This window comes from Chinchilla lanigera, unplaced genomic scaffold (genome assembly GCF_000276665.1).
Source record: "Chinchilla lanigera isolate Chin_1 unplaced genomic scaffold, ChiLan1.0 scaffold00030, whole genome shotgun sequence".
Classification (NCBI taxonomy): Eukaryota; Metazoa; Chordata; class Mammalia; order Rodentia; family Chinchillidae; genus Chinchilla; species Chinchilla lanigera.
This window is the reverse complement of record NW_004955431.1, coordinates 13424192-13436536: the sequence shown is the minus strand read 5'-3', so window position 1 is coordinate 13436536 and position 12345 is coordinate 13424192.

Genomic DNA, 12345 nt, shown 5'->3' with positions numbered 1-12345 from the left:
TAAAGGAAATAAAACTTCCTTTAGCTAAATATAGAATTGATTAAAGAGATATCTAAAGATTCTCAAACAAGTGAAAGCAATAAATACCATTCCATCAGCATCAGAGATGATGAGAATAATGCGCCAGCGTTGGCTTTCTTTGTGGTGGTCAGGAGCCTCATGCATTATAGAAATTGAAAGAACGAAAATAAAGGGGAAAAACAGACAATTACTTCTACATACCTTCATTTCCCCCAGTTCCCCCAGGTTCATTTAAAATCACTACTGTGAGAGAAGCTCAGGTACTAACCTGGATCTCACAATGTATCATTTTTTCTGTAATTATCTAATAAAGAATCATGCAGATATTATTTAGTCACTGGTTTACTCGTGGAGAAAGTCCAGTGTTATTTAATTTTGACTTGCTTAACTAGGGAAATTTTCAAACACATAGACAGGATAAGATAACCAATACCTACATATTACAAGCTAGCTTCAGACATCTTCAGATGGCCGGACTTCTTTCATCTACTTCATATTTCAATTCATCAAATATTCCCCATGCTCAAAATTTCCTGTCTCATTAACATTTTCCTAAAGTTGTTTGAGGAATCAGGTAAGACCCGTGCATTGTAACTGAGCACCTTGCCCCTTAACTGGGTTTGATTTTGTTTTTTGTTTTTTGTTTTTTGTTTTGTCTTTTTGAGACAGGGTCTTGCTATGCAGTTCAGGCTGGCCTTGAACTCACTTTGTAGCCCAGGCTGGTCTCAAACTCCCAACGATCCTCCTGCCTCAGCCTCCCGAGTGCTGGGATTACAGGTGTGTATCACCCTTAACTCTTATGTATTCTACAGTTTTTTCTCTCCTTTTCATTTCTATCTGAATCCCCCAACACAACCTTTTGTTTAGAAAATGTTGAAATCTATACAAATGAGTTGAAAAAAGCACAATAAGCACTGCTTACCCTTCTCTTGCTGTCACCAGACGTTACCATTTTGCCTCTATTTTGTCCCTCACACGAGTATTTTTGAGGAAACGCAGAAAGGTTGCAGACACAGCACTTTATTCCTAAACTCCTTATCAAGTATAGCCCAAGAATAAGAACATTCTGCGACATAACCACAATGCTGTTATCACATCTGAAACTTTAATTCATAAAATCATTCGTTTTTAAAAGTTTCTATATTTCCCTGATGGTTCCCAAAATGCTTTTCATAGTTTCAAGTAGTACGTTTGGTTGCCAGCTCTGCTTGTGTCTTTCAACCTAGAACTGTCCCCAGTTCCCAGGTTCCTTGTCTCTAGAGTCCGGATTAGCCGCTTGAGAGCGCCCCGCTCTGGGTTCGCCTGCTCGTCTCCACAGGAGTAGGTCCAGGTGAAGCCCCTTTAGAGGGGAAGTACAGAGGTGCCCTCTGCGTACCTCTGACTGCACAGATTCCATCACGCGGAGTCTGAGCGCTTGGCCGAGAGGTGGTGTCGGCCAGACCTCGGCGCTCTGAAGGGCTCCACTTCCTCTGTAACAGTAAGTAATGGGGGGTGTGAAACTGACGCCGCACAATCTTCCGGTTCTTCAGCCACCTTCCCTCAACCATTGTTACGTGGATGGCTCTGATCCCCACCTGAATCCACTGTTACATTGAGACTTGCACAGTTTTGATCGTCTCATTCTGTAATTCCTCCCATATTACTAAATGGCTTACAGTAAAGAGCTTTCTGTCGCCTCCTCCCTGTCATAATCTTTGCCATTGTTATCCTTTATGTTGCTCAAACTTTCTCAGATTTGTCCAGTAGGTGTTCCTCAAACTGGCTCTTACATGGATGCCTACTCACATTTTAAGAGTGCCATTTTTTTGTAATTTACTGCATAAAATTTTGAAATGCAAAAGTGCAAAAAAAAAAAACCTGGCATGGTGGCGCACGCCTTTAGTCCCAGCACCTGGGAGGCTGAGGCAGGAGAGTCATTGCGAGTTCAAAACCAGCCTGGGCTACAAAGTGAGCTCAAGGGCAGCCTGAACTGCATAGTGAGACCCCATCTCGAAAAGATCCCCCCCCAAAAAAAAAATGCAAAAAAAGGAAGATTCCTATATCACTCCAAATAACTATTGTTTCTTCTTTCCAGGACTGAAATAGTTATGTATTTCCCCATGTTTTATTTCATCTTTTGTTTTGTTGCATAAAAACAGGAACATAATGTAGAGCATAACACAATTTTACCAAATTTTTTTCATACCAGGTTATTTCCCACCTCATGAAATATTCCTCTATGATATTTTCAATGATGTGGCAACTTGTTCGTAGGGATATGCTATCGTTTAACCAGTGCTCTATAGATAAATTTACTGTGTCCCATATTTCCTTGATTATTGCCAAAAAGATTAGTTTTTTTATGTGTGTTGGTCATTTAGATATTCTTTTGCAAACTGCATTTTCATGTCCTTTTTATGATACAGCATTTTATTGGGAGAGGTTTATCTTTGGTTTTGAATGTCAATTTCTCAGTGTTTACCAATTGTTTTTTAATTTTGTTTATACTCTATTATACTCTCTAACTAGTCACATACATTCATCTTTTATTTTGACTTTGTACCTTTGATGGTACATTTAGAACACTTTCTCAACCCCAAATTACATAAATAGATCTGTGTTCTCTTACATTTTCCTCCTCAATACATCTAAAATGTTGAGTATGTCAGCATTGTTGTCTTTGATTCCGCTCATGGTTGGCTAAGGTTGATTGTTCTGATAAATTTTCAAGAGTCCTAACAGCTGATCAAAGGGCTTGGTGTGTATTGTCTCTCCTTAGCCTTTATACCAATTTTATGAGGCAGTGTTTTCTCTGGTTTATAGATAAAGAAACTAGCGCCTCAAGAGCCTAAATACCTGGCTTAGGTTTACACAGCTTGGATGTGGCGCTGACGGACACTCACCCCAGGTCTATCGAGCCAGGGCACGTGCGAGTTAGGTCTCTTGCGAGCTCGTGTAGACCTGAAAAAGCCCTTCCGGCTCTTCCTTCCCCTGCGAGCAACAGGGAGAGAGCCAGAGTCCATGCCTACCTTCACTAAAGCTGCTGTTCTTAAGGGCCGCAGCGCTACTGCAGCACCAGCCGGGCACCCATACTCCACGGAACAGAAAGAGGCAAAGGAGTCCAAACACCATGGTGTTCGCGTTGGGTGCGCTGTCACACGGCAGAATGCAGAACTCCTAAGGAAGGTGGGGGTTAACGGCGTTCGCAGCAGTGTTAGCACGACATGTCTAGGAATTGAATTTACTTGCTATCACTTCTGAGACATCAACGAAGAAATGTTCTATTTGCAATTGTTGCTTGGTTATATTTATTCTGATTATGGTGACTCACTTTAACTACTATAATACTTTCCATTTCCTGCATTGTGGTTCTGCTCATCTCTGTCTCTCACAAACATTAAAGCTCTGACATTTATTTTAGAATCTTCCAGAAAATATGTATCTCATTTAGCACCTTTTCAGTTTTTACTTTAGTCAGCTCTCTTCATAGTTCAGACTCATTTTTTTCCTTTTGTATTGGAAAGCAGACTTTAAACTTAAGTTTTTACATATAGAGAAGAGCAAAAGAAAGAATATAATGGACACCTGTATACTCACCACCTGGAGTGAATCATTAACATTTTCTCATATTTATTTTGCTATCTTAAAATTCATCCAGCGTGGCACCTTAACTCTGGCATCCCCGGTACTTTCCTATGCGTCACTCCTCCCTTTCACACCGCTTGCCATCCCCTAATGTAGCACATAATTCCCTTAGATTTTACACCCGTTTCCCTACCTCTGGCATGCAAGGTCCATAGGGGCAGGATCTATGTTTTGTTCACAGGTGATTCCCAAGTACCTAGAACACTGCCTGGAACATAGTAGACACTCAATAAATAATGAAAAATGGAGCATTACATATTTTAGATGTATTCCTGCTGTATATAGACAGTCCATCCTTGTAATTACTGCATAGTACTCCATTATCAGCAAAATAAACACATCCAACATTAAGTGCTTATTTTGTGCTGCGCACTATTGTAATGGCTTCACATTTCTCATGTAAGGCTCAAATAGAGACAAATACTGTTATTAATCCCCATGTTATAGAGCAGTGAGGGGTGCGGCTGGATTAAAAGCCAGGTTTCTCGTCCCGGAGCTCCACAGGACAGCACTATGCTCGAGTGCTATGAAACAAACAAACCGTGCTTTTCATGCCTTTCTCTGGTGACCTCTAGGTCTGCAGTCTCCCCTCAGGCACGAGTTTCAGAGAGCCTCACTGTCCCCGTCTCGTGGGCACGCGGGGGTGACGCGTGTGTGCGCGCCACAAGCGGAGAACCTGTGGAGTCTCCTGTTTTTTGAGATAACAGACCGGAGCACATGCCTAAATGACCTAAAATGTCCTTCTTCCCTTCAGAAAATGGTTTCTCCTTCAGCATGTGTGTTCCGTGAAGGCAGGCATTTTGGTCTTTTGTCTGCTGCTCTGTTCTAAGCATCCGGAAAAAATGCCCGGCACATGGGAGCGAATAAACATTTGGTGAATGTACGAATGGTTCGTGAATATGACGCTCTCTTGGCTAACTACACAAACTCTTTTCATAGGGCCTAAATCATGGGAGAGTTTCTCATCTACGGATAATGAGAATTTTACCCAAACCTCAGATTTATCCCCTAGAGGAGACTGGGAGTGAAGATCTTAGATCCTAGTACTTCCGGTGGTGCTATCAGAACCCTTCCAGAGGACTCTCAAATGGAAGCAGGAAACGTAGCAGCCTGAGGACAGGCAGGAGCGCGGGCTGCACGCCGTGCGGACAGTCTCTCCCCCTCAGGACGGTGTGGCCTGACTTGGTGCTGCCAACCACCGTGCCAAGGCCGGGCCCTGCCCTTGGAGAGACCAACCACAGTGCCAGCCCCCAAGGACCAAGCCACAGAGGCTGAGGGACTCCGGGGATGAGCGCCCAGCTGGTCCTGCTGCTATCACCTTTTACCCTTCACGCCTCCAAACTAGGGCTTGTTTATGAGCTTCAGAACAGTGCTTGTTACCGTGCTGTCATTTGTCTACGTGGTCCCACTGTACGCTAACAGAAATCCTCTCGGTCTCCTGCACGTGGACAGCACCGTTCTGCAGATCCAGCAACAGTTCGGGTTCGTGTGTGTGTGTGTGTGTGTGTGTGTGTGTGTGTGTGTACTGGTTAATTCCGTACCAGTAATACTGGTATTATTAATATTAATTCAGTAATACTCAGAATTGAGAAGGGGATCTGGCACACCTGCCCCAGTACTTTGTTTTAGCTTTCATCTCCCAAAATACGAGGTGGATTACACATAGCAGAAGACTAGTCATCCAGGAAAACAATCCATCTTGGCTTCTCTTTTGACTGATTCATGAGGACAGCAGCTGCATCTGACCCTAACTTTGTAATATTCTTTTAGGATGTCAGTGAAAGGAACTGGCACATCAAACATTTTCAAATGTAAAAAAAAATTTTCTGTGTATCTAATTAAATTTTATGGGGAGTGACTTTTTTTTAACTCCTTTAACTATTCTCTACGTATCATTCTTTCTCTTACACTATTCTTTATGTGAATAATCTTTTTGTCTTGTGGCTTTCTCAAGAGCCGTGCTGAAGCGTAAGCTCCTACCTCTCAGAAGCTTCTGGTATTGCATCTCATTAGCAAATCCATTCATCAACTATTTAGTGAACCTTACTGTATGCCAAGAGCTTGACAGAATAAAGCATCTGATCTCAAGGAACTTACATCATATCTTCCAAAGCTTACACACTACCAAATAAATGAACACACGTAGAAAAGAGTCAAGACAAGGACAAAGATTGCTGAAGAAGTGCTTCTTTAGACAGCCCAGAAAGCTGCTCTCAGACTGTGTTCTGCATCACATCCTTAACACATGGGAAAAGAACCGCAGAAGATTCTAGCAATGCAGTAGTGGTAGTTCAACAGAATCCTTAGAAACCCAAAAGTAGGTGGAGATGCATTGGTCCAGGAGCATCCCTGGTGAGGTCAGACCACCATCAGCTGTTCGCTCCCCTGAGGCTAATATACTCATCTATAAAAGAAAATGACCTCTGCCTGTCATGGGTTCCCATAAAGATCCAAGAACCCATTGTCTGTAAAGCGCCGGCAGAGAGCCAATGCTCTGTAACTGCGCGCTAACGTTTTTTGCTCCATTTTTCTTTCCCTTTCCCGATTCTTACCTTGATAAAAACAGATAGCCTTCTCCCCAAGCCATATACGTGATCCGATAGAGAGCCTCGTGAAAGAACAATTAGAAATTAGACTAGTCTTTATCACACTACTTACTCAATCCCATAGAGCCTGGTATTTGTAGGTCTCTTAGAATGATAAAAACTAATTTCTTATTGGACTGGTCTCGTGTCTGGATGGCCCTAGGAAGGTGACAATGAATAGAAATTTCACAGAAATGCCAAAATGGATTAAATTGAGTAATAAATGTTGTATTATGTGAGCAGATTTAGACCTTTGGGAGTTGGGAGTTGATAACTCTCTCCAACATGTCATAATCTTTTTTTTTTGTACTGGGAATTGAGCTCAGGATTTTGCACTTGCCGGGCAGGCACTGTGCCAGTGAGCTATATCCCCGGCCCCATGTTGTAATCAGAATAAATATTTATTTAAAAATCTAAATCTCACCTCCCACTGCCCCCAATTGTAATATATTAACAAAAAAATATTCCTTGGTAATTTTTTATTAGGAGAAAATATTAACAAAAAAAAATTCCTTGGTAATTTTTTATTAGGAGAAAAACATTATTAGTATTGACAAATAATAATACAAAGTAGCTTCCTTACCCTGATAGGTGAAATCTGGGTTAATTTAGCCCCATAAGTCTTTTTTCCCCCATAAGTCTTTAAGTGTTGTTTTTGTTACACAACAGATCAAAACCAATCTCATTACACTTTCACCAGGTCACTCCCATTAGACTCTTTCATGTAGAAGACAAAGCTCTGGATTAGAAATAAGATCAAGAAATTGCTTAAGAGCTTCATATCTTGGGCTTGAACTAAGTGAACTTGAGGGAGCTTCTTACACATCTCTTGAACTTGTACTACAAAATATCCTTCCTCCTTTATCTTTCATCCTCTTCTACCAGCCCTCAAATTGTGGTCCGCGCCTGTGGTACTTATACGGCCACAATTCAGCAGGGTCTTCTTCCACTGTCCCAAAAGCTCCAGGAACATGGCGATGGTGTCTCCTCTGTACGTAACACTTCCCGTCAAGCCTTTCTAGTAAGTGACTACAAACACATGGCACACACAGGCCTACTCTTTATAAAATGTATGTAGCATTTCCAGCCCTCAGTCATCCTATCTTCCAGAGAGAGAAAGAGAAAGGGGGGGGGGGGGCATTGCAAGCATTCTCAGAGGAGATTTTAGATTTATTTTAAGGAAGTCATGAAAATTTTAAAGTGTAGTAGTCATTTTCTAAGTAGAGGTAAACGTCTAGAGATTTTGGCTATCACCTGCCTGATACTCTATTTTGATACACACAGACTTGGAACACTGCACACTTTGCACTTTTTCTTATTGTGAGCGAGAACCCTGGCCTCAACAGAAACACCATGTGCAGGCCACGGGCCAGCAGAGCATACTCGGAAGTCACCGTTTAGTTACCCTAACTGGTGCCCTGGCCTCACCGCTTCCTCTGTCCTGCTGTCTGTTCAGGTGTAAAGTCTGTCCCGTCCCTGCATCACATGAGAAAGGTATCCTACTTCTTTAGAAAACTCTAGCATTGAGGGATCACCAAATGGTACTTCTCTTGATGGGAAACTCTGTTAACCAGAAATGGGAACGAGAAAAAAAGACGGCTGTCAGCAAGCATCCTTTCAGCCTAACTGAATCCACATTACACATCATTTGCGATGGTGCCAAAAGGAACTAGAACATTGCGAAGAAGCACCATGTACTAGAGCATGGCCCCAGGCGTGGCTTTGACTGATGTATAAAAATTCAAAGTCATTCCAGCGAGCTGACACGCGGATGGTGACTTAAATTTTCAAATAAAGTTATTTTTAAAAAGAAACAAAAACAACCCTGTATCATGGCCATTTCTAAAGAACATTTAGTGGTATTTTATTCAGACATAAAATAATGAAGTTCTGACACATGCTACAACATGGACAGACCTTGAAAACCTGAAGCTAAGTGAAATAAGCCAATGAAAAAGGACACAAACCGTCTGACCCACTGCCTGAAGCACTTAGAAAAGGCAAATGCGTAGAGACAGCGAGTGGCTTAGAGACTGTCACGGGGAGGGGGATAGTGATGTATCACTTAATGGGCACAGAGCTACTGGGAGGTGATAAAAGCTCCAAACAGCAGTGGTGGCTGTACAATATCATGAATCTAACTGATGCCACTGAGTTGTACACTTAGTAAGGTGAAGATGCGCAGACGGGAAGAGGCAGCTCTGCGCGCGCACACACACACGAAAGCACAGATGCTCACCCACGCGTGCTTTCGCTGAAGCAGGAAAGCACAGGTATGGATCCAGTTTACCACATCAGCTGTGGGAATAGTTCTGGATGGTTTGGTGAGCGTGAAAAGCTTTTGCTATTGGAAATCTTATTTCTGTCTAGTCCTCTGCGGCTTTTCATGTTACGCTCTAACCCCACATCGCCTGTCCAGCACGCTACCTGCGGCGAAGCTTCCCCGTCACCGCCAGGAGAACATCCACTCTCTCCGTTCTCCACGTCCTTATGTTGCCATTCCTCCCCGCTGGCCAGCCACACCCTACTCTCCTTCAGGGCCCGCTCAAGGACCAGTTCCCAGCAGACTCGGGGCCTAAGTAGTCTGAATGCCTTGGCCTTGATCACCATCACAGTGTAAGACGCTACTGGACTTTACTTACCCACAGCAGAGCACTGAGCACTGTTTCCACTGCTAGTCTCGTGCAGGCGCCTTCTCTTAACCTGATTTGGGATACGCCTCAGGAAGCGAGCGCTCCCGCTTTTACAGGCACTCCTGCACATCCTTATTGCTGATTAATGACTCACAGTGAGTATCTGGAACTTTGCAGACACACGCCACAGGGCTTAGCCGCAGGGTCTGTGCTTACCGTAGTATCCAAAAGCCTCAAAATAAAACGTTCGCTCCATTTTCATAGGAAAAGCTGAAGTACTGAAGAATCAAGTGACCTGTTAGTTCAGATGCTAATTAAAATAAAATTTAATAAGTCGCTAAAAATCCATCTCTTCAAGGATAAAAGAGCTTCCTAGTTTATGTCCAAATGAGAATTAATCTAGGAAAGCCTTTTTATGTGGAAAATGACATATTTAGTTATGTAATAAAAGCTGTACCATATAATCTCTAGATCTATGTAGCAGTCATTAAACAAAGCTTTTTAATAGTGCCTTAATTTTCACCTTTACAAATTATATATATATATACATCTATCTATATCTATATATATACTTGCTATAGGAAATTGAAAAATAAATCTGGAGGTAAAAGTCGATAATCCACTAGCTAAAGTCAACAATTATCAAAAACTGTTGCTGTCACATATTTTTCTATGAATATATATAGATTTCTTAGGACAGAAAATGTGTGTGTGCGTGTGTGTGTGTGTGTGTGTGTGTGTGTGTGTCTTTGTAAATTTTTAACTTCAAGGAACAGTACATTTACGATGAAATATGCATCTATGTTCCAATGATGACTGCATGCCTTAGAAGCCAGGCCTCTCTTTCTGAACATTTAAGTAGTCCCACATTTTTTTATTGCACAAAAAAATTCTGTGATGACCATTCTTCACGCACTTGTCCAATTATTTTCTGAGGATGAACTCTTGGAAGTAGATCTTACAGGTCAATGGTAAGAACCTATTTTTAAAAAGTGTTTAAATAAAATAAAAGTGATAACACATTTAGGGGCATACTAACCTTCTACTACTCTGATGTGCTTAAAATATTTAGGTAAAACTCCCAACTATCTTTTTAAAATATCCAAAGAATTTAAGTAGAAGTTTTCCATATCCCAGGCACACTGAACAATGACAACATACAGGTGAAGAGTATAGAAATCTAACATTGACTTGGAAGACAAGACATATCCTAATTTCAAGAAAAGATTTTTATTGTTTAATCAAATGAAAAAGGTTAAGCAGAAAAAGATGAACCCACATTTGTAAAAACTGATTTTCTCCAGTTTTTAAAGAAAACGTCTTTATTATTCTGATTAAAGAAATACATATGCATTATAGAAAATTTAGAAAACACACAGAGAAAATGTGAATGTCTCAGGATTCAACAAACATATAAGATAACCTTACAGTTTTACTATGATCTGTACATGTGTTTAAGAACAGTCGGCCGCCTGCCTGGCAAGCGCAAGGTCGTGAGTTCGGTTCCCGGTACCGGAGAAAAACCAAAAAAAAAAAAAAAAAAAAAGAACAGTCGGCCGTTCCCGGCTCCCGCACCCCGCCACACAGGAACGGGAAGGCCGCGCCTTGAGGGCCACGCCCGGCTCCTCCCCGTCCACCCTCACCGTGGGCCTCCCGCCCATTTCCTCGCCTACCTCCAGACTGAGACGTGACGCCCATGTACAGCCCACCCCGCAGCATGCCCAGGTTCCTCTGCCCCGGGAGCCGCCACGGCCCAGCCTGACAGGAGAGCTCCGCGTCAGCTCCAGGTGCCTTCTTCATTTCCGTCCGGCCTCTCCCCAGTGACACTCGAGGTGGATGCCAGCTGACCAACAACCGAAACAGTAGTATCTCTGAAAATGTATGCAGCACTTTCAAGTTCCTAAAAATGTGTCTTCTCCACACATGATCTTTACAACAGCTTCATGCGGCAGGGCAAGCGGGAATTGCATGGGACAAGAGAGGAAACTGAGGCATGGGGTTGAACAACATAGCTAGTGGGGGGCAGAGCTCTGACGGGAAGCGCTCAGTTGACTGGAAAGCCAAAGCTCTTACCCAGCTGTTAGGAGCCAGCCATTTTAAAGTCTGGCAACTGGATATTAAAAGCCTGAAGGATCTTGAATAAATCCTCTCACCTAATCGCCTCTTGGTGGTCACCCATAAGGAACTGAGGCCTACAGAAGGGCCTCACTGGACTGCACAAAGTTGCCGGCTAGTGAGGGACAAAGTACAATACTGTAGAGATCTAAAGGCATAATCTTCAAAGTTCCAGGCCCGTACTCAGAGATGTTCTTTGATAAGCTGGTCTCTCATCATATGTCTTCTGCTTAGCCAAATGTCAACCAGGAACTGAAATCCTAAAAGTGTAAAACATTACAGACAGAAGGCACCTTAGAGACCACACCACCCATTTTACAGATGAGGAAATGTGAGGCCCAAAGTTTACGTTCAGCTCTATTATCATGTTACTGGCCAAATATGTTTGCTTTCCTCTTTGACACTCTGTGACAGACATGGACCACAAAGTGAAAGTGAAATTAAACACGATCTGACATCCGCAAGACAGCTGGTGACAGATGTACCCAGCACGGTCACGTCACAGAATAACCATGTAACCCTGGGCCCTAGGGAGGCTCCCCACGCCACTGCCACCTCTGCTTTCCCAGGAACCCGAAAGGCCACCTACTGAGAACTGTGTCTCAGGAAAGGCTACGATAGTCCCCCAAAAGTCTCCATCCTCTCAATCCGCAAGGGTGTGTGTTCTGTGTAGTGAGGCTACAGGCTTCTTCTGCACAAATCAGCCAGAGCCCTAACGAAAGCCGGCCGGGTCTCAGCGAGGCGCAGGTCCCTCACTCCCCAAGGGCTCAGACACTCCCCAGAGGTCACTGTCAGCGCGGGACGGGGGCTACCTCAATTCTTCAGCAATTCCATCGTCCTGCCTTTTCTCCCGGTGGCATGGAAGGCTCTGGGAGGGCAAGGGGCCGCCTTCCGTGACGGAGTATCTGTTTTGCCAGACCAAGTACATGGCAGGTTGGGATTCGCTGCTCACCTTTAAGGAACTCACAGAAGGATAAACAAAGCCATGTGCCAAACTAATCCGAGTCACAGAGCTGTGAACAGGAGGCCAGAGCCTGGAGGAGGTGTGCGGGCGGCCAGCGGTAGGGGCGAGGCAGCAGCTGAGTTTCGGAGGCCAGCAGAATGAGCGGGGCCAGGGAGGCGCGGGCCAGCCGGGCAGGTGGGCAGCGTCAGGCCGGCCGGGAGACGCAGCCGGACTTACAGAAGACAAGCAGTCCAGTTCCTGGATCGCCCGGCGCGGGGCGGCGAGCGCGGGAGTTCGGGCTGGCGCGGCGGGCCTAGCAGGGCGGCAGCGAGCGGGAGCCCGCGCAATTCTCCCGAGCTGGGCCCGAGAGTTTATTACGCAATTCCCAAGTAAACGGATGCGCGCCGCGGCCAGGCTGTCGGCG